This window comes from Temnothorax nylanderi, unplaced genomic scaffold, assembly GCF_030848795.1.
Source record: "Temnothorax nylanderi isolate EJ_2023f unplaced genomic scaffold, tnyl_v1.0 TNYL_tig0546_pilon, whole genome shotgun sequence".
Taxonomy (NCBI): domain Eukaryota; kingdom Metazoa; phylum Arthropoda; class Insecta; order Hymenoptera; family Formicidae; genus Temnothorax; species Temnothorax nylanderi.
The window spans coordinates 89,517-113,786 of NW_027249608.1; the positions used below are offsets into that span (position 1 = coordinate 89,517).

At 43.2% G+C, this 24,270-nt stretch overlaps 1 pseudogene; it reads left to right on the forward strand.

Annotated features, from left to right (window-relative positions):
• Positions 1-22,829: 22,829 nt before the first annotated feature.
• On the forward strand, positions 22,830-23,997 carry LOC139783821 (uncharacterized; annotated as a pseudogene).
• The last annotated feature ends 273 nt before the right edge of the window (positions 23,998-24,270 follow it).

The window sequence follows — 24,270 nt, forward strand, 5'->3', positions numbered from 1 at the left end:
GTAATAGAAAACAGAAGAAAATGTGCATATGAAAAACGTTTACAAAGACATTATGAAACGGAAGAACAACATCGTGTTCGTCTTGAAAAGCAGAAAATATATGATAAACAAAAGAAAAACAATGATATACATCATATGTCTGCAAAAGGTATTGTAAAAGATACGTATATAAAAGATATTCTGCCTGTAAAAGACACTATATCTATGAAAGACACCATGTCTGCAAAAGACATCATGTCTACGAAAGACACCATGTCTGCAAAAGACACCATGTCTGCAAAAGACCATGTCTGCAAAAGACACCATGTCTGCAAAAAACACCATGTCTGTAAAAGACACCATGTCTGTAAAAGACACCATGTCTGCAAAAAACACCATGTCTGTAAAAGCACCATGTCTGCAAAAGACACTATGTCTGCAAAAGACACCATGTTTGCAAAAGCTATCATGTCTGTAAAAGACACCTTATCTGTGAAAAATATCATGTCTGCAAAAGACACCATGTCTGTAAAAGACACCTTGTCTGTGAAAAATATTATGTCTGCAAAAGACACTATGTCTGCAAAAGACACCATGTTTGCAAAAGCTATCATGTCTGTAAAAGACACCTTATCTGTGAAAAATATCATGTCTGTAAAAGACACCTTGTCTGTGAAAAATATTATGTTTGCAAAAGACACTATGTATGCAAAACACATATCTGTCTACGATAAGTGCATAAATAAAACTTTACCTGTTAATGATAAAATATTTGTAAAAAATATATCTACTAGCTGGTTACCCGGGCTTCGCCCCGGAGGACATATGTAATAAGACACGCAAATAGTCTCTCTCTCTCTCTCTTCTCTCTACTACCAGTCGGTCTCCTCTCGCTCTCAGCTCTCTCTCTCTCGCTCCCTCTCTCACTTTCGCCTCTCTTTCTCATCCAAGTTCTTCTTATAAACTAGCTTTAATCTAATTCTCTCTTTTTCTCTTTCAGTACCCCGACTTCGCGCGCGTAGAATCGTCTCTCGCCCAATCACTGGACTGCTAAGTGTATAAAAGCCAAGTATCGAAATAAAATATCTTAATTCTATCGCGTTAAATTAACGCAATATGCAAAACATAATTAATTCGACAGGGATAAACATAAAAGGTATGTATAAATCATAATTAACGCGTTTCTACCGAATCTCGCTATCCCGGAGTTAAACTCGATTCTCATTGGTCGGTTAGCCGCGTGTATCTCAAGAAATAGCACAAAGTAGGGGAGACCGGGGCCTAACCGTCAGTTTTTTTTCGGTGCCGATTTTTAACAAAAAAATAAATAATTTTAGTTAAATGTGGTGTACCACTGTAAAGAGTAAACCTTTAGCTACAAAATTTATATAGGAAATTTTTATCTACATCGCTTTGTTTAACCGGTATAGAGCAAAAACGACAACGGTGGAAAAATTGAAATCTCAAAAATGCCGGGGTTTAACCGTCACACTGCATTTTCAATACATATACGTACATCTAATCCTGAAAAATGATAAGATACATCTTAATAATTGTTTTTTAAGAGAAAAATATAAAAATTTATTTAAAATTTTTATGCGAAACATTATTAAAAAATAGTTACGAGGGTTCCTCTTTCCGCAAAAGTCACTCGCCCGACTTGTTTCACTCCTCGACGTCCGATGACTCTATTCGGTGTCTGAACGGTTGTAATTCCCGTCTCATCCATATTCCATATGCAGTGAGCCTGGAAATGCCTTGGAAATGCACCCGGACTGCTTACTGACGGATTAACCCCAAACACAAGTTTCAGGTTTGATCGCCCACGAAATATTAGACATCAACGATAATGAAAAAACTACACTGGATTCGTGTTCAGCATGCATTACTCTTTATAATCACGTACCTCGAGATTTGGAGAGCAAATATTATTGCAGATATTACAAAATTTCCACGCGCAGAAAATGTAACTTTCACCTTCCGAAAACACGTTTGCCCTCGTAAAAATCATAACACGGCAGGTAACCTGCCGAAACTCCGTTGGTCACATGGGTACCATAAGCAGCGTTTACAATGTTAATAGCGAGTTCGCACAATATACAGGTTCCGAGATATTTGATTTGACGGTTCAACCCCGGCGACGGTTAGGCCCCGGTCTCCCCTACTCTGATTGGCTGATGGCCTTGTAATATTATAAAATAATCTTAAATATGTCAAAATAATGTAAAATAGCCAGGAATCGATATCCTATTGGCTGTCGCGCTGTTAACAAACTGACTGTAATATATTTAAATAATCTGAAAACGTGGTCTAATGATATAAAATTGCCTGGAACTCATCCCATTGGCTGTCGCGCTATGGACGGCGTTACTACCCAGGTAGCACATATGGTCTTTTTGACGTCAATTTAGGGTCATTTTTCGTCCAACACGTCATATGTCATTTATATGACGTGTATTTGACGTCCTATTGTGGACGAAATTATAACGTTATGAAAAGGACGTGAATTAGACGTCTTTTTAAGGTCAAATTTAGTACATTATAATTCTATGTTTATATTTTTTAAGTTTTTCTTAATTAATTAATTAATTAATTAAAACAGACGTTTATATATAGAATAGAATAATGTAAGTAAAAAGTAGAAAAAGCAATGAAAAATAGTTATTGCTTTACTTTCTTTAAAATTTGTTAGAAAGGTATATTTTTTTCTTATTTCTCTTTAATTGCTACGTTTGCAAATCATCAAAGCGCATAGAAGTATTTTCATACATAGCGGTATTGACGGAGCTCTACCATACGCCCGCCCGGCCCGCCACGCCGTACGTAACAAACGAACGATCGTCGCGCGGCGGCAGTGGGACCAGCGGGACACGGCTCGCAGCTCGCACGGCGCGGACGCGGACGCGGACGAACGCGGGATTCGCGGCAATACGTGGAAGACCCGTGCGCGAACGTGGTACGTTGTCTCTTCCCCTGTGTACCCCTGTGCAACACGCGGAATCGTCTTCGTTGAGTGAACGAGGGAGCGCGAGCGTGCGTGCGTGCGCGAGTGCGAGTGCGTTCGTTCATTCCTGCCTGCCTGCTCAAGTGCTCGCTCTATCGTCATCGTCATTGTCATCGTCATCGCCATCGTCCCTGCCAGCCCCAGATCGGCCGGATTGCTACCGATCACGCACGGCGCCCACGATCCGGACGCGTGATCGCCGTACGTAACAAAAGAACGATCGTCGCGCGGCGGCAGTGGGACCAGCGGGACACGGCTCGCAGCTCGCACGGCGCGGCGCGGACGCGGACGAACGCGGGATTCGCGGCAATATGTGGAAGACCCGTGCGCGAACGTGGTACGTTGTCTCTTCCCCTGTGTACCCCTGTGCAACACGCGGAATCGTCTTCGTTGAGTGAACGAGGGAGCGCGAACGTGCGTGCGTGCGCGAGTGCGAGTGCGTTCGTTCATTCCTGCCTGCCTGCTTAAGTGCTCGCTCTATCGTCATCGTCATTGTCATCGTCATCGCCATCGTCCCTGCCAGCCCCGGATCGGCCGGATTGCTACCGATCACGCACGGCGCCCACGATCCGGACGCGTGATCGCCGTACGTAACAAAAGAACGATCGTCGCGCGGCGGCAGTGGGACCAGCGGGACAGCTTTGGTATGTATACGCAATAATATTTGATTACCATAGCACGTAGGTAATGTGATTTTTTTTCAGTCGGCATACTTGTCTACTCTGGGTGGGAATCATGTACCAAGTAAAACAAACAGGATTTTAAGATATATTTTGGCTGATGCTGTGGCTGTACATTTTAATTTTTACGGCAAACGTTCCCAGAAAAAAGCCTTCTCAGATTTATCCCTGAAAAATTTAGTTGTGAGTAAGTATATTTATTTGTGTTTTTTTATGTTTAAATATACATTTGCTTCATTTTTCTTTAATTTAATGCAATTTACTGTATATAATATGGCTTAAATTTTAAGATAAACTTGATATTTTTTAGGTGCAGTCAAGACAAGGATTATCAATGCAACTGATAAAGAAGTAGAAGATGCAATCAAGGTTTGGTTAAAGCATGCTCAAGATCGTATGAAGAAAGCAAGAGAAAATGCCCGGCAAAATTAAGTATAAGTTGAAACCTGATGTAGGTAAACGCCAGTTTTATCGTAGAATTGCTCTAACTGTTCGTAAAACTTTTCAAACTTGTATTAAGGAACCCAACATAACACATAGGGATATTTCACTTAATAGTGTTTATAAAAATAACAACGATGATGCACTTGAAAATAACGTGTCTAACATTATATTACATGAAAATATTTTACTTAATAGAGAACATGAAAATAACTATATTAATGATGCACTAGAAAATAATGTGTCCAGTAATCTTGATGAACAAACAAGTTTATCGCTAACGTCTGACAACATTTTAGTTTCGTCTAATTTAAATATAAATTTAAATAGTACAATTTCGCAGCCATGTTTAAACTCAAGCTTAAGGCAGTGGGCTCTTAATTTTAATGTAACACATTCTGCAATTACTGCTTTATTACACGTACTAAACGTTTTTCATCATAAATTGCCTTTAGATTCCAGAACGTTATTAGAAACCCCAAGAAACATAAAAAAACAGCTCAATAACGGGGAATTTTGTTATTTTGGTCTGGAAAATGTTTTAAGATCTGTTATATCACACATACCAACAAATTTTGGAAATAAGTTAGATATCAGTTTTAACATCGATGGACTTCCTCTATTCAATAGTTCAAGTTTACAACTCTGGCCGATTTTAGGACTAGTAAAAAATTTTAAAAGTAATCCCTTTGCTATTGGTATATTTTGCGGTAGGTCTAAACCACAGTCTCTGGAATTATTTCTGGAAGATTTTGTTGACGAACTTCTACATTTGTTGCAAGAAGGTTTTGAACTTAATAACCAAAGATATCACATTGCTATCCATAGCTTTGTGTGCGATGCTCCTGCCAGAGCATTTATAAAGTGTATAAAATTCCACACTGGCTATTCATGTTGCGAAAAATGTGTGATACCAGGACAGTATATAGAAAGTCGAGTTGTGTTTAGAGGTACATCTGCACCGAAAAGAACAAATATTTTTTTTATTAATCAACAAGATGAGGATCATCATACTGGGTTCTCTCCTTTACTTAGATTAAAAATCGGAATGGTCACTATTTTCCCAATTGACTATATGCATGCTTGTTGCTTAGGAGTAATGCGAAAGCTATTAAAGGACCCCGCACTAAACCACGTGATTTTGGGCCCCGGTGAAAATGGCTGAATATTTAATATGTTGTACTTTTTGAGTCACTGAACAAATATTTCTTTAGGCAAAATGTCAAAAAGTGGACTGTTTCAGCGTTTCAACCCTTAGAAGCTTGAGGTCAGACCAGCAAAGATATCACTTTCGGATCAATGCGGTTACTGTTATAAGGGAACAATATGAATTTTTGGTAAACAAAATAATTAAAAAGTAATTTGTTTATGATAGTATTGTTTAAACAATATGATAGTATTGTTTGAACAATTTGAAAACGTCATTGTTTACAGGAACGATTCGGAGTGCTTTCTGTACGTGAGTCCCCTTGCCTCTCGCGATTCGGGGTGCTTTCTGTACGTGAGTCCCCTTGCCCCTCACACAAATAGATGAGCGAGATTTATGAGTCGTGAGAGGCAAGGGGACTCACGTACAGAAAGCACCCCGAATCATGAGAGGCAAGGGGACTCATGTACAGAAAGCACCCCGAATCGTGAGAGGCAAGGGGACTCACGTACAGAAAGCACCCCGAATCATGAGAGGCAAGGGGACTCATGTACAGAAAGCACCCCGAATCGTGAGAGGCAAGGGGACTCACATACAGAAAGCACCCCGAATCGTGAGGGGCAAGGGGACTCACGTACAGAAAGCACCCCGAATCATGAGAGGCAAGGGGACTCACGTACAGAAAGCACCCCGAATCGTGAGAGGCAAGGGGACTCATGTACAAAAAACACCCCGAATCGTGAGAGGCAAGGGGACTCACGTACAGAAAGCACCCCGAATCGTGAGAGGCAAGGGGACTCACGTACAGAAAGCATCCCGAATCGTGAGAGGCAAGGGGACTCATGTACAAAAAACACTCCGAATCATGAGAGGCAAGGGGACTCACGTACAGAAAGCACCCCGAATCGTGAGAGGCAAGGGGACTCACGTACAGAAAGCACCCCGAATCGTTCCTGTAAACAATGACGTTTTCAAATTGTTCAAACAATACTATCATATTGTTTAAACAATACTATCATATTGTTTAAACAATACTATCATATTGTTTAAACAATACTATCATAAACAAATTACTTTTTAATTATTTTGTTCACCAAAAATTCATATTGTTCCCTTATAACAGTAACCGCATTGATCCGAAAGTGATATCTTTGCTGGTCTGACCTCAAGCTTCTAAGGGTTGAAACGCTGAAACAGTCCATTTTTTGACATTTTGCCTGAAGAAATATTTGTTCAGTGACTCAAAAAGTACAACATATTAAAAATTCAGCCATTTTCACCGGGGCCCAAAATCACGTGGTTTAGTGCGGGGTCCTTTTTGGATAAGTGGTACGTTGACAACAAGATTATCCGGTCGTAAAGTAAATATTTTATCAGAGCTCTTGGAGTCCTTAAAACCATATATGCCGTTAGAATTCAACAGGAAACCCAGAACACTTAATGAGCTTCCAAGATGGAAGGCAACCGAGTTTCGTACGTTTTTATTATATTTGGGACCTTTTGTCCTCAAAAATATAGTCGATAAAGCCGTTTATGATAATTATTTACTTTTTTATACTGCAATATCAATTTTAATATCTGCAAAACTTATATCAAAATTTAGTTTCCACAAGAAAAGCATTTCCACAAGAACTGTTGAATATATTTATTAAACATTGTGAGCAATTATACGGCCCAAAATTCTTAATCTATAATGTACACATATTATGTCATTTAGCTGATGATGTGCAGATTTATGGGCCACTAGATTCATTTTTATGTTTCCCGTTCAAAAATTATCTTGGTCAGATTAAAAATTTAATAAAATCTCCTAATTATCCCTTGCAACAAGTTGGTCGTAGACTACACGAAATGAATGCATTACAGGATAATTTACCTACTATGGTAGATTTGTCTATGGAAAAACAGTCTGTTCATGCTGTAGAACATAATTTGGGTCCATTGCCTGAAATATTTAAAAGCGTTTCCTGTAAGCAATTTAAAAAATTTAAACATGGAGATTTTACTATTTCCACACATTCTCATTCAAGTGCAAATTCGTATTGTTTAATGAGAAACAATATACTCGTTCAAGTTCAAAATATTGTCATAAGCCAACAAGAAACATTTATTGTTGGAAAATACTTCACATCTTACGATTCTCTGTACAAGTATCCCCTAGATTCGAAAGAATTAAATATTTATGTTGCGAAAAATTTAACTGACGAGTTTGAGATATGGTCTTTTCACGATATACTTGCAAAGTGCATTGTGTTTCCTTCTGATGATTGTTGGGTTTTTTTTCCTATTATTCATACGTGTTAAAAAAAATATGGTGAAACGAGCAAACATTTAGAGCAAAATATTAGAGTAAAATAATTATAAATTTTTATTTTAAAAACTTTGTTTTAAAGAAACACATATACAGTTAAAAAATAGTTAAGGTAAGTGAGCGTAAAATTATGTTTTCATTAATTCAAGTAGTATATATACCAGTGAAATTATGTTTTCATAAATAACACTTGAATATACACATATGTATGTTTTACATAGAGCACTTGAATTAATAAAAACATAATTTTAGGCTTACCTTAAATTAAGCTTAAGAAAGAAGTTACATTTGGTTTTTTGATCGATGAAAATCTATTTTTGTTGCCGTTTATATGCGATTGAGTCAATAATTCTCTGTATAAGCATTCCTTTAGATTCAAAAAAATTACATTAATGTTGTGAAAAATTTAGTAAGTTTGAGATATGATAATTTCATATACTTGCAAAGAGCATTGTAGTTTCCTCTGATGATTGTTGGGTTTCTTTTCCAATTACATTCACATATGTTAAAAAAATTTAGGGCAAAATGTTAAGAGTAACATTTTGAGTAAAATATTTTTATTTAAAAAAAGAACTGTTTTAAAGAAACGACATGTATACAGTTAAAAAACAGTTAAGCTAAGTGAGCTTAAAATTATATTTTTATTAATTCAAATGGTATATATACATATACCAGTGAAATATTATGTTTTCACGTAGAACACTTGAATATACACATATATGTGTTTTACATATATAACACTTGAATTAATGCAAACATAATTTTAGGCTCATTTATTTTAAATTAAATTCGACAGAAATTACATTTTGTTTTTTTTTCTTTCATTGAAGATTGTAAGTAATAAACATGCTATAAATAAAAATATATTTGCGTTACTGATGTTTACATGCGGTACAGTCAGTATTATAGATTATATTCAGTATTTTTGTTATCATTTGAAAGTTTAAGTATTGTAAAGCATATTTAAATATTGTAAAACATACATATAATAAATATATTGTGACGTTGCAGTTTCGCTGTATCGTTGCAGCGCCCCGCCGCCGTCACAAGGCGCGGGTTTCGCGACCTTTTTCACGCCCGAGGACGGTTCGACGAATCGATACGAGATCTCCAGGGGCATATTGTAATCGCGTTGCATATTCTGATCCTTTTTGTTTTATTTTGTATCATTTGCGTGGCGCCTCACCGAGCCGAAGACCGGAGTTTCCTGAGAGGATGCAGAGGATCGCGGAAAACGGAGTCGACGAGAAAGATAACGGCGAGAGATCGGACGACGGCAAGCGGATCGAAGCGACTCGCGGGCCGCCGAAAGCGACGGAGCGCAGGAAAACACGCGCGCGGCGCGTGACACAGCGGCGGGCGGACCCATAATGGCAGGGCCCCGGGACGCCGGGGCTAAATCAGCTCATCTGCCCTCCTCACACTGCTGACCGGATTCCGGGATAGGTGGCCACCATTCCCGAACCGAAAAGGAGGAACACGGAGGCAGACACGTTCCGTCCGCCGCCGGGAAGAATCCCGAAAAATTTGCCGCGCGAGCGAAGGGCCGTTTGGCGCCCTGCGGAAAGCCGTAATTCACGGCCCTACGCACGAATCCGCCGCGAGCCTGCGCGCTCACCCCTCATTGGTCCGCGCTCCAACGTCGCGGGCCGCGTACGCCCGGGGTGGGGTGCGCTATCGATTCCGCCATCGAGCGAAATTTCGGGAGCATTTGTGGATCGTCCTCGAGAACCTACGCACGTAGAAGCTTAGTCGCGGTACTTTATCTTCGCATTAAGTCGCATTTTGAAGCTGCGTACGACGTCCGGCTGCTCTCTTTACGACCCTTGGGACGACGGCGAGGACCCTCGGGAGAGAATCTGCCTACGGTGAGGTTGCCTCGGTAACGTTTATGTAAAGCCACGACACCGCTCCCCGGGTCGCGCTCTCGCTCGGGAAAATTCGCGATAACTAGCGTATTCGCCGACAAGGCGTATTTAGCGATCGATAGCGAGAGCGAGGGGCACCGGAATGGTCTCGTGGCCGTGGGATCGCGATCGAAATCTACGAACCTCTGGAGATCGCGGTAGGCGCGTCGATGACGACGTTCGATATCGCGAATACGCCATTTCTCGCGCCCTTCGCGTTCACGACCGCGTGTCTCGTTATGCGTAGTATTGCGCCCGGTCGAATCTTAGATTCTGCACGCGATATTAATGGCGTCAGAGGGATATTCGCGTTGGTTTAATTGCGTCACTTACGATTCGCGTTCGGACATTTAGACTATCCTCGCGATATCGGCTGAGATATTATTCGCGGTAGGATGTGGTTCGCCTTAAGATACCATTCGCGTCGACCTAATGTTGCGTCTCGTTATCCCTCGCGGTAATACCGTATCTTTCTCGCGTTAATTCGAGTATTTCGCGTTATGCCGAGTGTCTCGGCGCATCATTTTTCGCGTTGGACGATCGCTGACGATCGCGTGTGTTGCGTTCGATCAGAATCACTTGCGTAATCTCAGTTTCTTGCGTTAGGATAAATCGGTCATTTCGCGTTAGGTATAGTATTGTTCGCGGCAAGTCCGCCTATTTTCTCGCGTTAGTTTAGTATTTCGCGTTATGTCGAGCGCCCCGGCGCCTTGTTCTTCGCGTTAGGATGTCCTTGGCGATATCTCATGTTGCGTTTTTTTCCTTCTTGCGTTGGGACGTTATTCGCGTCACGTTTATTCTCTGCGTTAGACTAAGACTATTACCTGCGTTAGATTAAGAATACTACTTGCGTTAGAATAAGATTATTTGGCGACAGAATCTCTGCACGGGTTTGGACCGTGCGCTCACGCGCTCCGAGCGTGACGCACTATCATTTTGCGGTATTTCACGTTATTATTTCGCGTTTATTCCAGTTACGTCGCATTCGGTCGTAATTTGACCGCTATTCCATATGATTTGTCCGCGTAATCTTCTGCTATTACTATCTGTGAACTTCTAGAATCTCGGTGATTCAGAAATTCTCTTCTCGCGTTATTTCGCTTACTAACGGCGCATTCCGCGCGTTTACTGAGTTAACGTCAATTTCCGTTTATTTCTGGCGTCCGCGTTATCATAATTGGTTATTACAAAATCTGACGCCCGCGTTATCAATCAGCTAGTTGTTTTGGTTCGATTAAGAGACGCCGAACTGGCATTTATTGTTCATCCGAAGATTACTAAAGAATAAATGTTATCCTTTATTTGTTAATTGCTTGAGTTTACGATATTCTTTATTAGGCGTCACCCCGCCGAATACTGCGCTGCCCTCCATCAACCCCGCCCTGCTATTAGGTCGAGCTAGCCATTCCCTCGCACACCGACTTATTGCGTTTTGCGTCTCGTTTTTGGTTTCTCGCGATTTCGCGGACGCGAATTCACGCGTCTGGCGCCCAACAAGAAAATCGTTTCGTGAAGTGTCGGAGGTGCGAGAGAATCACCGGAGAGGCCTACCATCCTGCTCTCCTTTCCCCTTTTGATCCGGCACACGCCCCGGGCCGTTCCGGGAGTGAAAAAGTCGTGACAATATATACAATAAATATACTTTCCTTATTATTTTGTCTATCTACAAGCAATATACATATATATATATACATATATTTTTAAATGACTAATATTGACGTCATTTTGTAAGGCAATTCTATAAACTATTATGACGTCATATACTGATGTAAGTTTGACGTCATCCAATGACGTCATTATGCTGTGACAAATCGACGTCAATATAGGGTCTTTTAGACGTCATACTGACCGTCAGTTTGACGTACGTGCTGACGAATACGTACGTAAAAAAGACGTCTAACTGACGACGTTGTGCTACCTGGGTACTTTTATATTTATCGGTTATCTACCTTATTCTTTAACTTATCCGCTAATGCGTGAGTAGGAGTTGGCCCATGGATTGTGAATCGCAAAGAGGTAGTAGAAAGGAAGATGACACAAGTATCTATTTTAAACCATAAACGTATATATACAGGTGTGTGTGTGTGCGTGTGCGTGTGCGTGTGCGTGTGCGTGTGCGTGTGCGTGTGCGTGTGCGTGTGCGTGTGTGTGTGTGTGTGTGTGTGTGTGTGTGTGTGTGTGTAAGTTTCTTAATATAAATTTTACAAATACTTTTATTTTAGCGATACATATTCATTCCTCTACAAAGTGTAAGAAACGCGTCTATTCACACAAGCACACGTCCCTGTAGCGCACCTCGCGCGTTATCGGGAAATGAACGTTTCTTTTTCTCGTTAGCACACGTCCCTTTAGCGCACCTCGTGCGCTATCGGGAAATAAACGTGCGTGCGCTATCGGGAAATAAACGTGTCATTTCTCTTTAGCACACGTCTCTGTAGCGCACCTCGTGCGTTATCGGGAAATGAACGTTTTTCTTCTCGTTAGCACACGTCCCTTTAGCGCTCCTCGTGCGCTATCGGGAAAGAAGAAACGTGCGTGCGCTATCGGGATAATGCTTCCAACATTTCGTGCGCTATCGGTACTATGTTTCATTTTCTTGTGTGCTATCGGGCAAATGTGCATATTAGTTGGTGCGTTATCGGGATAGTGCGCCATTTATTTGGTGTGCTATCGGGACGTGTGCTAAAGGGATGTGGGCTATCGGGAATTATTTTAAATTCGACGTGTGCTATCGGGCTGTGCGCTATCGCACCGTGCACTAACGGATCCCGCTCACTGACCCCAGGGCACTTCCTCATCGGCGCTCCGTTGCTAGCAGCTCCTGAGCCTTCACTGGGAGAGAGGCCGGACAACACTTTATCTCGATGGCAGCTAGTGCAGAGGATGCGCGATCATTTCTGGCAACGGTGGTCGCGCGAATGCATTCAGCACCTCGCTTCCCGACCAAAGTGGCTGTCAGCTGAGGCCACCCCGGCCGTCGGCTCGCTCTGCTTAATTCGGTCCGAGATCGCTCCGCCGAATCGATGGCCTCTCGCACGGATCGTCCGGCTGCACCCTGGAGACGACGGCGTCGTCCGCGTGGTGACCGTCCGCACGGCCGCCTCCGAATTCGTCCGGCCACTCGTGAAACTTGTGATGGTTCCGGGGGCCGCTGACACCACCACCACCGCCGAGGATACGTGAGCCACCGAAAAGCCCCCGCTTTCCTTCGTATAATCGCTCGCGTTTATCTCACCGTCAGTCTTCTCGCGTTATTTCTGTCTATCGGTTTTCACTTCGCTCAATTGTTTCTGTTGTCCTTCCGCCAATGTGCGGCGTGCACTGCACTCAATCGGTGAGTTCGGCCGTCAGCCGTAACTTAACTTACACTCGCGTTACATCACCTCACTTTCACTGTTTCACGGCACCATGTATATACTGACGAAAAATATACATGGAAACATATATCGAGCGAAATATGTTTTTCGCTCGAGATCCTCGCGTGTTATGACAATGCGCAGCCGCGCACCGTGCAACATGGCCGCTCGCACTCGCGCCGGGATTGCGACCATCATTAATCGATCGCTAATCGATACTTCGTGCCGTGACTTCGATTGCCTCAGCGAGCGCACCGTCTTGTTTCGTCACCATATGACGAGGCAGGCGGGAATGTGTGAGATCGTGATAATTCGGTTGCATGTCAGCGCATGTCACGCTTTCTATAAAGTAATCGCCTAAATAATTTCGCTTCAAGGGAATAACTATCGTCACGTTATAGCATGGATCTTTCGTTACGTTCCGAAAGTTCGCTAATTGTTAGCAATAACACAGCCACGGCCGACCGGTCGCATAAACAAAGTCAAACGACAACGCTTTCACAAAAGAAAGATTCATGCTATAAACAAAGCAGGTGAAAACATGTAACGATCCCGCCGGGTCGTCACGTGAAAACGGTAACGTCAGTATTATGACGTAGGGCTCCGATGGCCAATCATCCTCTCGAAACTAGTGGTAACCAGCCTGGAGGGAGTTTCGCCTCGGAGGCGATAAAAGGACCGCCGCTGCGCCGCGGAATCGATTTCGCTCGCAGATCACCGCAAGTACACCGCTTTTCTACACCGCTTTTCTATACCGCGTACCACCGCCGTTTCGCACTCGCTTGCTTAACTGCTTTTTCGCGCTTTCTCTAGCCGATAACGCCTAGTCTCGCTTTGTACATCGCTTATCACAGCTTTCGCCACGTTTATCGCTTTCGCTAGATATCGCCGCTTTGCCGTGCTCGCTTCTGTGCGCGCTACCGTTCACGGCTCTTAGCCTGAAAAAGACCTTTGTTAACACTTGTACATATTTGACATTATAAACTCTATTTTTCTGTACTTGCTGTTTCTTCTCTTGTGGTTGTCTTTACCTCGCGCTATCTCGCGCTACCGCGTGCTTTCGAACAAAAGAATATTTTAAAAACAAAAGATATGCTTTAATGATTTTATCATTTAAAATATTAAAAATTAAAACTGCCAAGTTATTTTTACTTTCCAAAGTTTCCAGGTTGAAGTAATGTTTCAACACTTCCCAATTATCGAGAAGTCTAGTAACACACTCGTGTAAGGCGAGCCATCGTGTACCCGATAATTTTAAAATTTTACGTGACTCTACTCCAAAAAATTCTTGAAATTCACGCAGAACAGCTGTTCTTTTAGCACTGCTGGAGAAATATGTAGCAACTGCGTGTAAAACTTTTTCACAAGAGTAGGGAGATAGTGAGACTTCTTGGCCGGGGTGCTCGAGGGGGGAGCGGGGCGGGGGGGGGGAACTCTAGCGCCGCGGTCCGGCCGAGGGGTCTGCGGGGGGGACCTGCGTTCCCAGTATATGGTTCGCGGGGGGGGACCTCGAGATCGCAGAGGTCCTAGGGAAGAGGGGGGAGGGGGATCAGGCAAGCGCGTCGGGGCATGTTCGATAAACAAATGTCGCCTCGCGTCGATGTTCGGCCGATAGTATTTATAAACAGATGTCATTTCACACCTCAGATGCGAGCGAGCGCCTATGGCAGGCGGCTATAATTTATGACTTGCGACTAGCGTGACGCCGCGGTCCTTTTCACCTTTCTTCGTAGGAAGAGCCGCTTATCGGGGTTTCGCGGCGCCATTCGGTTATGGCGTCGCGCGTTACAAAGGCGAGCGCCGATGACAGGCAGCTAGATTTTATAAACACTAGACGGCATAAGCGCAGCAACGCGACTCAATTTCTATGGCTATCGACGAACGTTGATGACAGAATTTATAAACGAATATCATCTCGCACTGCAGATGGTCGAGCATCGATGGTCGACGTAGGTACTCGATCAAAAATTTTAGGCGACTTAACCGTCGCGGAATGTTAAAAAAACTCCGAGATATATGAAGTAATAAAAAGAGAAACAAAGCAACGCCGAAAAAGGAAGTTGGCTTGGGAGTCTCTCTCGGAGACCCCCGCTGTGCATGTCTAGGGTTAACCGTCGCGATGTCCTCTTTACACATGTTTTTGAACAATTTATTGAGGTTTTGGCGAACATGATGGGTCACTGGGTCACTGGGTCACGTTTGTAGCACCAATCGGTTATAACGTCGCGCGTTACAAAAGCAGATAGAATTTATGTAAAGTACCTTTTGTATAGAAAATAGAAATATCATAGGAAATATCGTATTACAGTCGATGTCTGGAAGACATAATTTAGAAACATAACATCTGACACATTATATGCATCCCTACTCTATATTTTAACTACTAGGATCGTCTTCATCATAGACTCAAGGTGTAGTCAAACAGTGAAAGTGACAGTGCAAACATGAAATTAAAAATTACGTTTCCGTGTGTCAGGGTAAGTATTTTGTGCTGTGCATTAATAAAATTTATGCATTAATTTGTACAATGTTTTGTTTTTATTTTTAGTGCATAAAAGTTGATCAGGTGAAGGTTGCAGAGGTGCCTGAATCAAGGGTACCAATGCAAATCGATTTTGAATTTTTGCCATACGAGCGGGTACCTCCGAGAATGAGGTACCTCTTTAACGAGGAATCGTTTGAGGTGCCCGTATATATAACTGTGAGTACATTTAAGTTATATGATTTGTATGTAATTTATTTAAAAATTTTATTAATTAATCTGTTACAGTCTGATGTCGTGCGCGAGGGGGACTTTCCTCTTCCAGAGGCATGCTACATGCACTTCATTCCGGAGGTATGTAATTTGTGTATGTGTGTGTGTGTGTGTGTGTGTGCGTTTCTTTAATAATATATCTTGTTTAATTTTTACAGCATGATGTGAACGAGAGGAGCCTCGAAGACAGGACGCTTGACGAATATATAAATTTCGTCAAATTTGCGGCTGACACGGAGAATCCAGCCGAAATGCATGTGCGTTTCGGCATGTCGACGGTGAGTTTTTTAAAAATAATATTTTATTTTAAAAATATAATTATATAATAAGTAATTCATAAATAATATATTTTATAGATTACCAGATATTCTGATGATAGACCCGCCACGTTCTCGCCAAGGGTATGTGTGTGTGTGTGTGTGTGTGTGTGTGTGTGTGTGTGTGTGTGTGTGTGTGTGTGTGTGTGTGCGCGTGTAATTAAAAAATTATTTTTTATAAATTTTCAGTGGGTGATAGACGTCCCGGGCACGGGACGATTATACATCCAGTCGATACATCATCAACAGATAAAATTAATCGGGGAGACATCCCTGGTCTTTTGCTTGCCGGAGGTACATTCAGTATTAATATCATATATATACATATATAATTTTTAAAGTATATGCAATTTTTAATAATTTATTTATTTTTTTCAGAACATCACTACAACCGATATACAAATAAAAGGGTACATCAACAAAATTTCGCAGTGGTGGGCACAGCAAAAAAAGCGGTGGCGGCGAGAAGACGTCGACCACTTGTGAAACGACACGCCGGAGGATCGAGAAATGGAAGCCGTGTACCATTTCGAAGATGTGTTTTATCTAAGATGTCTCTTCGGGCTCCAGCCCTATGAGGAGTTTTATGAGGAAGGGCCCGAAGATTGGAATTAAATTTTTATAAAACTTTTTATAATACTTTAAAAAATTATTTTTTAAAAATAAATATAAAAAAATACATTAAAAGTGTCAATTTTCATATCCTATCCTATCTCCTTGCACTGTCTACCACTCGCGTCTCTTCGTTCGCGTTCTCTCTCGTTCACATTTCTTTTCTTTATAATAAATAATTGGGAGAATTGAAAGATAATAAACTTTTTATCATATAAACGTTAATTTATTTCTCATGTGTCGCATCGTATACAATATTGTCTAAAGCATAAGCTAATAATTCGCAATCAACAATCGAATTTTTATCAAAAACATCGCGCAAGGTTCTTACTGCATCACATTTATCGGTTATACAATTTCTTCGTAAAATTATTACAAATTGTTTAAATTTTTCACTTACGCCATGAACATTTTGGCATAGTTGAAAATACACATTCTCGACGCAATGTTCTAGTTCGAACAAGAAGAATACGGTCGATGATTTCATATACATGGAATTATTATGCAACGTAAGTTTTACAACATTCGCATCGCGTATTTTTACGAGTTCTATACGCAGATCTCGAATCAACATTGATGAAGGTGCGGTTGACTGCAGGAGTCGTTCGATATCCGCACGTCTTTCAATTAGCGCTGTCCACGTCGTATGAGCCAACACCATCTGATTTCCTCGGTTATCACCGAGAAGTAGTTCCACAGAGGACACAGGTCCCACGCTGATTCCAATATCCAAATATTTATAAGCCGTTGATGTCAATGCGTATCGTCTGCCTAGTATACGAACCGCGCGACGCTCCAACGAGATGCTGTAGAAAAAAATAATGAGATTACTTTCAAAATAATACAATTCGCAAAAAGATATAAAAATATATAGCTCTATAAATTAAACAAAACTTACTTGTTTTCACACGTTGGAGTTTCAACATCGGGAATCGGTACGTAATAATTCATACGTCTACTGCCGCCGTTGCTTCCTTCAACGGAATACATTCTTTCTCTCGGTTATGAGAAGCGGACCGTTCACACAAGCAGCCGATACGAGACTAATCGTATAAAATTAATCGAGTATACGCGGCAATTTCCAAAAAACTATGATGAAGGAGGGGGAAATTAATGTTTCTGTAACGCGCAATCAGAGCTCTGAAATTTAGGAGAGGGGACTAAGGTAGGATTTTTTCTGTATTTAAGACGTATACCCCCTCTCCGCATGACATCAACCGTGAAACATGTTCAGACATGTTCGTCTAAACCTGATACCCCCCCCCCCTCGAAGCTCTCGAGTTAGAATTCGTCACGTATACCTACTTATTATTTAATTTTTTTACACTATCGACTAATGGGAAAGGGAAAAGGAAATTAAACATTGTAAAATTTATATTTTTTTATTTAAAAAAAATTACATCTCTCTCTGGCGTCGCGACCACCAGTTAAATATTTTTAATACATTTTGCAATGCGCAATTCTTAACATGTTTTCCACATCGCACAGTATTGGTAACATCTAGATTATTTAAAGATTCGATATCTTCGTAATCCGCATCCAAAGTCTCGATGGTTAAGTTTTTTCTCGCTTTATTCTCAAGCAGATCCACCAGCCATTCTCGTTTCTGGCATCCCTTGACGTACACGAGAGTCGGCATCTCGTCGTCATCGTCGTCGTCCTCGTGCTCACCGAGCACGGCCGATGTAATTAAACGTTTCACCATGCTGTACGGCACGTTTCCGTCTTCCCATCGTAATCCATGGTGATTGTGAATCAACCAGGAAGCACATGACTTGTCGAATTTTGTAAGGAGACTCCATGGCATGGGGCATGTAAAGATGTGATGCGCCAGAACAGCCCCGTTTCTCAGCACCGCTACCTCCTTTACGACAAATTTCATCCCGACGATGAATCCTTGCAGATCGACGAACGTTGGCGCGATCATGATGCAACGAAGGAACGATCCGTACTGTATCACATCGCGATACATCTGTCTCTCTTATATCGAAATTTTTATCGACATTACAATTTACGTGAGTTTGCGCACTACGTTTGACAACGGACAGTATTCGATTACGCGGTCATGCAAGATGAGACAATAGGCGGTAGTATTTGCAGGCACGTTCTCTTTACAGTCAAATTCTATTCGCACATCCACGGTGGCGCTCTTGACGGACTCGTTTTGTCGGGAGCAATCGATGATGACGAAAGGTCCAAGCGTCAGGTATGTAGTCAAATTGAGAAACGTATCGTAGCGATCGTATCCGTAATAAGCTTTACGAAAACGCGCGTACATATCATAAAGAAGGGCGTATCGATTTTTCTCAAAATCTAGATTTAAGTCATCGTATGGATAAGATTCAGAGTTTAGATAAAGCTTGATATTGGTCAAGTTACAGTGATTGAAATAGCCAACATTTTGAGCCATGTTATTTTTGCGACCGGTCTGCAGCGCAAAGATAACGTATCGCGGTTTCTCTAACTGAGTCGCAGTCTTGACGGCCCACGAATGCTTGGTCGTGCTCTGCAGCAGGGGGTACTCGTACAGATCCCACGAACGAAAACTGACACTAAGATATCGTCCGCTTCCCAAGGCCCGTAACATGGACAGTTTATTGACCTCGTTTAACGTAACGTGAGGCCTTCGCCATTGTACTTTGAACAATTCGATTTCCGGCTCAGTCGTCGGATTTCCTATAATGCAATTGTTATCGTTACGCGCTCGTATCAAAATTAATTCGTGACGAGCGTTAACAATCACGCGTTTGTAATCCTCGCAAAAGCCTAACAATGTGTAGAGCGGAACGCAATAATTGAAATATTTTTCCGAGCGGGTAGGTGAAATGTCCCATCCAGCATTCCGCAACATCTCCGCCTTGTCGTACGTTATCGATACATAGTTCTTGAGAGTACTGGTTATTCCAGCGTTTCTGCTGCGATCAATCTCCACGCCGTTGAGCTCGTATCGAATTTCATCGAACATGAACGCCACGCAATTAGTTACAAACGCTGTCATAGACTCGTTACTCCTTTTCTTTACCACCAATCTTCCTTCGACGTAGAGAAAGCTTTCGCACGGCAACGTGTATAAATCTTGTTGTTGTATGGGTATTCTTATCTCGTCGCTGTGTCCAAACGTCGTATTGGCGTACGGACTGTACGTGTGTGTTTCAATCTTGACGACACTGTCGTCAAAGATCGGTTCACCTCCAATGTTAAGGATATCGACCATGCTTCCTCAGATATTTCGCACCGCGAATCCCAAAGATCGTAGAAATTCAACGTTCAATGCGGTGAGCTTCTTTCTCGTCTCTTTTTTAGCTCCACCGAATGTTGATCGGGTGATATCGTCGACCGCTGCCGTAAAGATATTCTTATCTCTCGCGTGCTCCGAGTTGTTCAGTACGAGCATCTCATATGTCGTCCGTACACTCGCGCGCGTTATCGCTGTTGCAGTCGTACGTGCAATCTGACGGTGATCTCTTCTCCTCGAAAATCAATCAATCGATCGTCCTGATCCACAACGCGAATCGTTAGGTCCGTAATGCTCCGTACGGTGATTGGCAGGTAAATGATCTGTGCCGGCGTTTCCGATATCTTATATCCTGGTGGCACGCTCGGTGAAAACTCGTGTATCGTGTGCACGTACTTGTCGTTGCTGTACGCGCCCGCGGTCACGTTACACTCTACGCGAATGATGTTTACGCTAATGATATTTATCGGTACGTCCGATTCGTACCATTGTCGCGGCTCCAGCACGCGATTCGTTGAAAATCCCAGCAGCGATCAATGTTGTTCGGTTTGTTAAAGTTTACTCTGAAAGCGCACTTGATCTCACTCTTCATCGTATTGTTGTTGGCACGAATAATCAACGGATAGTCTTCATCTTTGCCGACGTGTTTCTTTTTCGCGACATTATTGGATTGATCCCGTAAAATGACGCGTTTTAGATACGTGTTTATATCACGCAATTCGTACGATCCTTCGGGAATGGTAATTTCCTTGTCGTCAAAGTAGAATTTATTGTTCGAAGAATTCACGTTCGGTATCGTGTAATAGGTTTCAAAATTTGTCAGGCCGAGCTCGTAATCACCATCGCTCAAGTCCACGGCGGGAAAGTAGCTTACCGCGAGGACGCTACTCTTGCCGGTGAGCGTGAATGTCAGCGACATGTTTGAATGAATACTGAGTTCAAACAGCGCGACAGTCGTCTTTAAATTGATCGTCAACTGTCTGTAGAAAGCGTAGACACAGTTGTCCGCAATTGCTCTGATCGTATCGTTGAAAAGGCATGTGATTGTACTCTATCTTCGTCATGTTGTTCTTTAGATACAGCACCAATTCCCTCGGCGGTCGAAGATTGCCAAAACTGTCGAAATATATGGCTCGATCTCCCCTCTTCGCGTACGCCACCCAGTGAGTACCCGGTCCCTCGGCGTTATCCAAATTCACGATACCACTCTCGTTTCGACGCACTCCCTCTGTTGGTAAGGCAGTACGCATGAAAATACCTCTAAAATATGGAATGCGCATACGTTTTGCCAGTTTTTGTAGTTGTACGTTGGTTGTTACGCCCTTGGGAATTTTCAGTATCTCCGCGACTTTTTTTTTTCTTCTTCGATGCCACTCCTTGCCCGCGTTTGTACGGAGCGAGATAAAGTCCATGACCTTTCATGGCGCGATTGTGACGTTTCAATTCTTCCAGCTGACGCTGCGCGGCTTTGTTATCGTTCACGGCCTTTACGACTCCCGCCGCTCCGCCGACCAACGAGCCGAGAACTCCCAACAACGGTAGAATCGGCAATACGCCACCTCGTTTCCATGTCGGAAGTATTCGCCTGTTCGATACTCTCTTCTTCTTCTTCTTTGTTTTCAAGCCCATTCCGAGCTTCGTCTTAGCCTTCATGGCCACCCAGACGGCTGTAGCGGCAGCTCTCTCTCCGAGAGTCGAATCTTTCGCGGTAATGCGTTTTCGCGCTTCCGCAGCGAGTATCTCGTCCGCCTCGTGTCTCTCGGCGATATCGTTGCTACGCGAATAAGCTATGTCGTGCTCGCGACACGCCGCGTCTAATGGATTAATACCTTGATCGCCTCTCGCCAATCGTTCTTCTAAATGAGTGCCCGGGCCACAAAATTGATAGCCGGGAATATGCAATTCGATCGGAAGTGCGTTTATCGCGCGATTTAACAGGCCTCTACCAATTTTTTTCGTTGACATTCGCCGCAATCCTTTATCATTGGCGCGGTACCGTCGATGTGCGTTCGCTGCCACGGTTGATTGTAATGTTCGTAACAGCGACGATAGGTCTGAACCTCTAAATCCGCCTTTATATGTTCCGGAAGCTTGTCCCACACGCAGTGGACGTGATCACCGCACGTTTGCAACAGAACGGCTTTCGGCACAAATTGCAGCTGTTCGGCGCTCAAGCCGCGAATATCGGAAGGTCTCGACAGTAGGACGAACATCTTTACTACTGAGCGATTCGCGGTTCCGCTCGCCTATAAATAGGCGTTCGAGTCAGCCAGAGAGTCGGCAGTGTGGAAAAAAATGAGATTCGTGCGACAACCGTTGGCGACAACCGTTCGCGTGACCAATTGCGACGACAGATTACGGTCGATGGGGGGCAACGCGGAGAAACGCAAGCACGGTACGATGTTACCGACTACTATACGCGCGATCATTTGCGGCCCCTCGAATCGCGGTAAAACCAACGTTTTGATAAGCATGTTGGAAAGTCCGCACGGCGTACGTTTCGAAAACGTGTACGTATACTCGAAATCGTTGCAACAGCCGAAATATCGATATTTGGAGAATTTGTTGACATCGATCGATGAAATCGGCTACTTTACGTTATCCAATAACAGTGACGTCATTCCACCGAGCGACGCGCGTCCAAACTCGATCTTCGTCTTCGATGACGTGGCGTGCGATAAGCAAGACGCGGTGAGAGAGTATTTCTCAATGGGCAGGCACTCGAGCGTTGACTCCTTCTATCTTTGTCAGACGTACGCGAGAATACCTAAACATCTGATACGCGACAACGCGAACCTGCTGATCCTGTTCAAACAGGATGGTACCAATTTGAAACACGTGTACAACGATCACGTAAATACCGACATGCCGTACGACGAATTTTGCTCGTTGTGCCACAATTGTTGGCAACAAAAGTACGGATTCGTAGTGATAGACAAGGACAGCGCGCTTTCGAACGGCCGATACAGAAAAGGATTTAACGTGTTCGCGATACCGCAAAAGCGATCAGTCGTTGCCGATACCTCGTCGGAGGTGAAACGTTAGCGTTATAGAGACATTGACACTCTGCTTTGTTTTCCCCGCGATGGCCGCGATCAACGGGGGCGAGAATATTCGCGAACGCGAGAAGATTGTGAAAGAGATTGCGAAAACGAGTGATTCGATTCGCAAGAAACTTCGCGCTTTGAAGACCGGTAAGATCGAGAAGGACATTGAGTTGGACACGCACTTTAAGCCCCTCATCGGACCGCTGCAAAAGATCGTCGACAACTCGATCGCGGTGAAGGAGGAGCCGGAAAGCGTCGCTGACGCGGGGATGGAAACGTTACCCGATCAACAGCGCGAAGAGGAGGATGCGATGTCGAGAAAGAGGAGACGAGATAGCTCCTGGTCGAATCGCTTCGGATCGACGCCGCTTAATTTTCTTAAATCGAAACGATCGAAAGTTGCTCCACTAAATGTACCTGCACTGATAACCTCTACACCGTCCACGGCAACGCGAACCGTACAACGTACAAGTTCCGAATTACTCGCGAGCGATGATGATGATGATGATGATGATAATGATGATTTCGAAAGCATGAACACAAGTAATCTTGAGACGTCCATTCGAAAGCAGTTGCAGACAGCGGAGGGTCGAGAAATATTTGAAGAATCAAAGCGAGATCACTTGGGTCCGTTGGGCCAAAAGTACATCGGAACTGCTTTGAGCGACAATCAAAAGGTTATAGACTACGTGTACGGCGTTTGTTTCGACAACGATGGAATGATGCTCGGCAATAAACGTTTTGACGTGGACAAGGCGGATAACATAATTATCGGCGACGTACGATATATCGGCACACCTGGTCTTTACGAGTTGATCTTCAAGAGTCAACCCAATGACGACATCTACACGGAGGACGATAAGCAAACGTACAAGAGCATCCTGTTGGAGACGAGTGCTCATAAACGCAAACACAATGCGCATGCTCCATTACTGGGCAACAGGGGATACAAGTATAGATATGTAATCGCACCGTTGATATCTATCGAATCCAGAAAGAAAAAAATCTGGAAAGGGATTATCCATGCCTCGCGCGATGACGCTAACCGACAATAAGATCGACTACGTGCACTGGGACGACCCCAACGACCTGGTGGATCGTCTCCGATTGCTCGACGCTTCGCGCCACGCTGGCAACAATGCTCACGACAACGAGATCATGTCGATCATCGAGGAACTTCGCGAAGCCGGACTTATTATAAATTAAACCATGCGTCGGTGAACCATTCAATCAGCATTGAAATGCCGATCAACAAGTTTGGCATATCGCTCGGAAGAGACGGGGCGGAACCATACCATCGATGGAGCGGATTAATGAGAAATTTCGTGCGCGATAACGCTCTGTGTCGCACCGTTACAGACTTTGACGCAAGGTTGCGAAAGATTCGCCGCGTGGCGCAACCGGAGGCTGACGATGACGTGGTTAATAAACTATACGTTGATCAATTCTTTAAAATGTTGAGCAATCAACGAAAAGAAT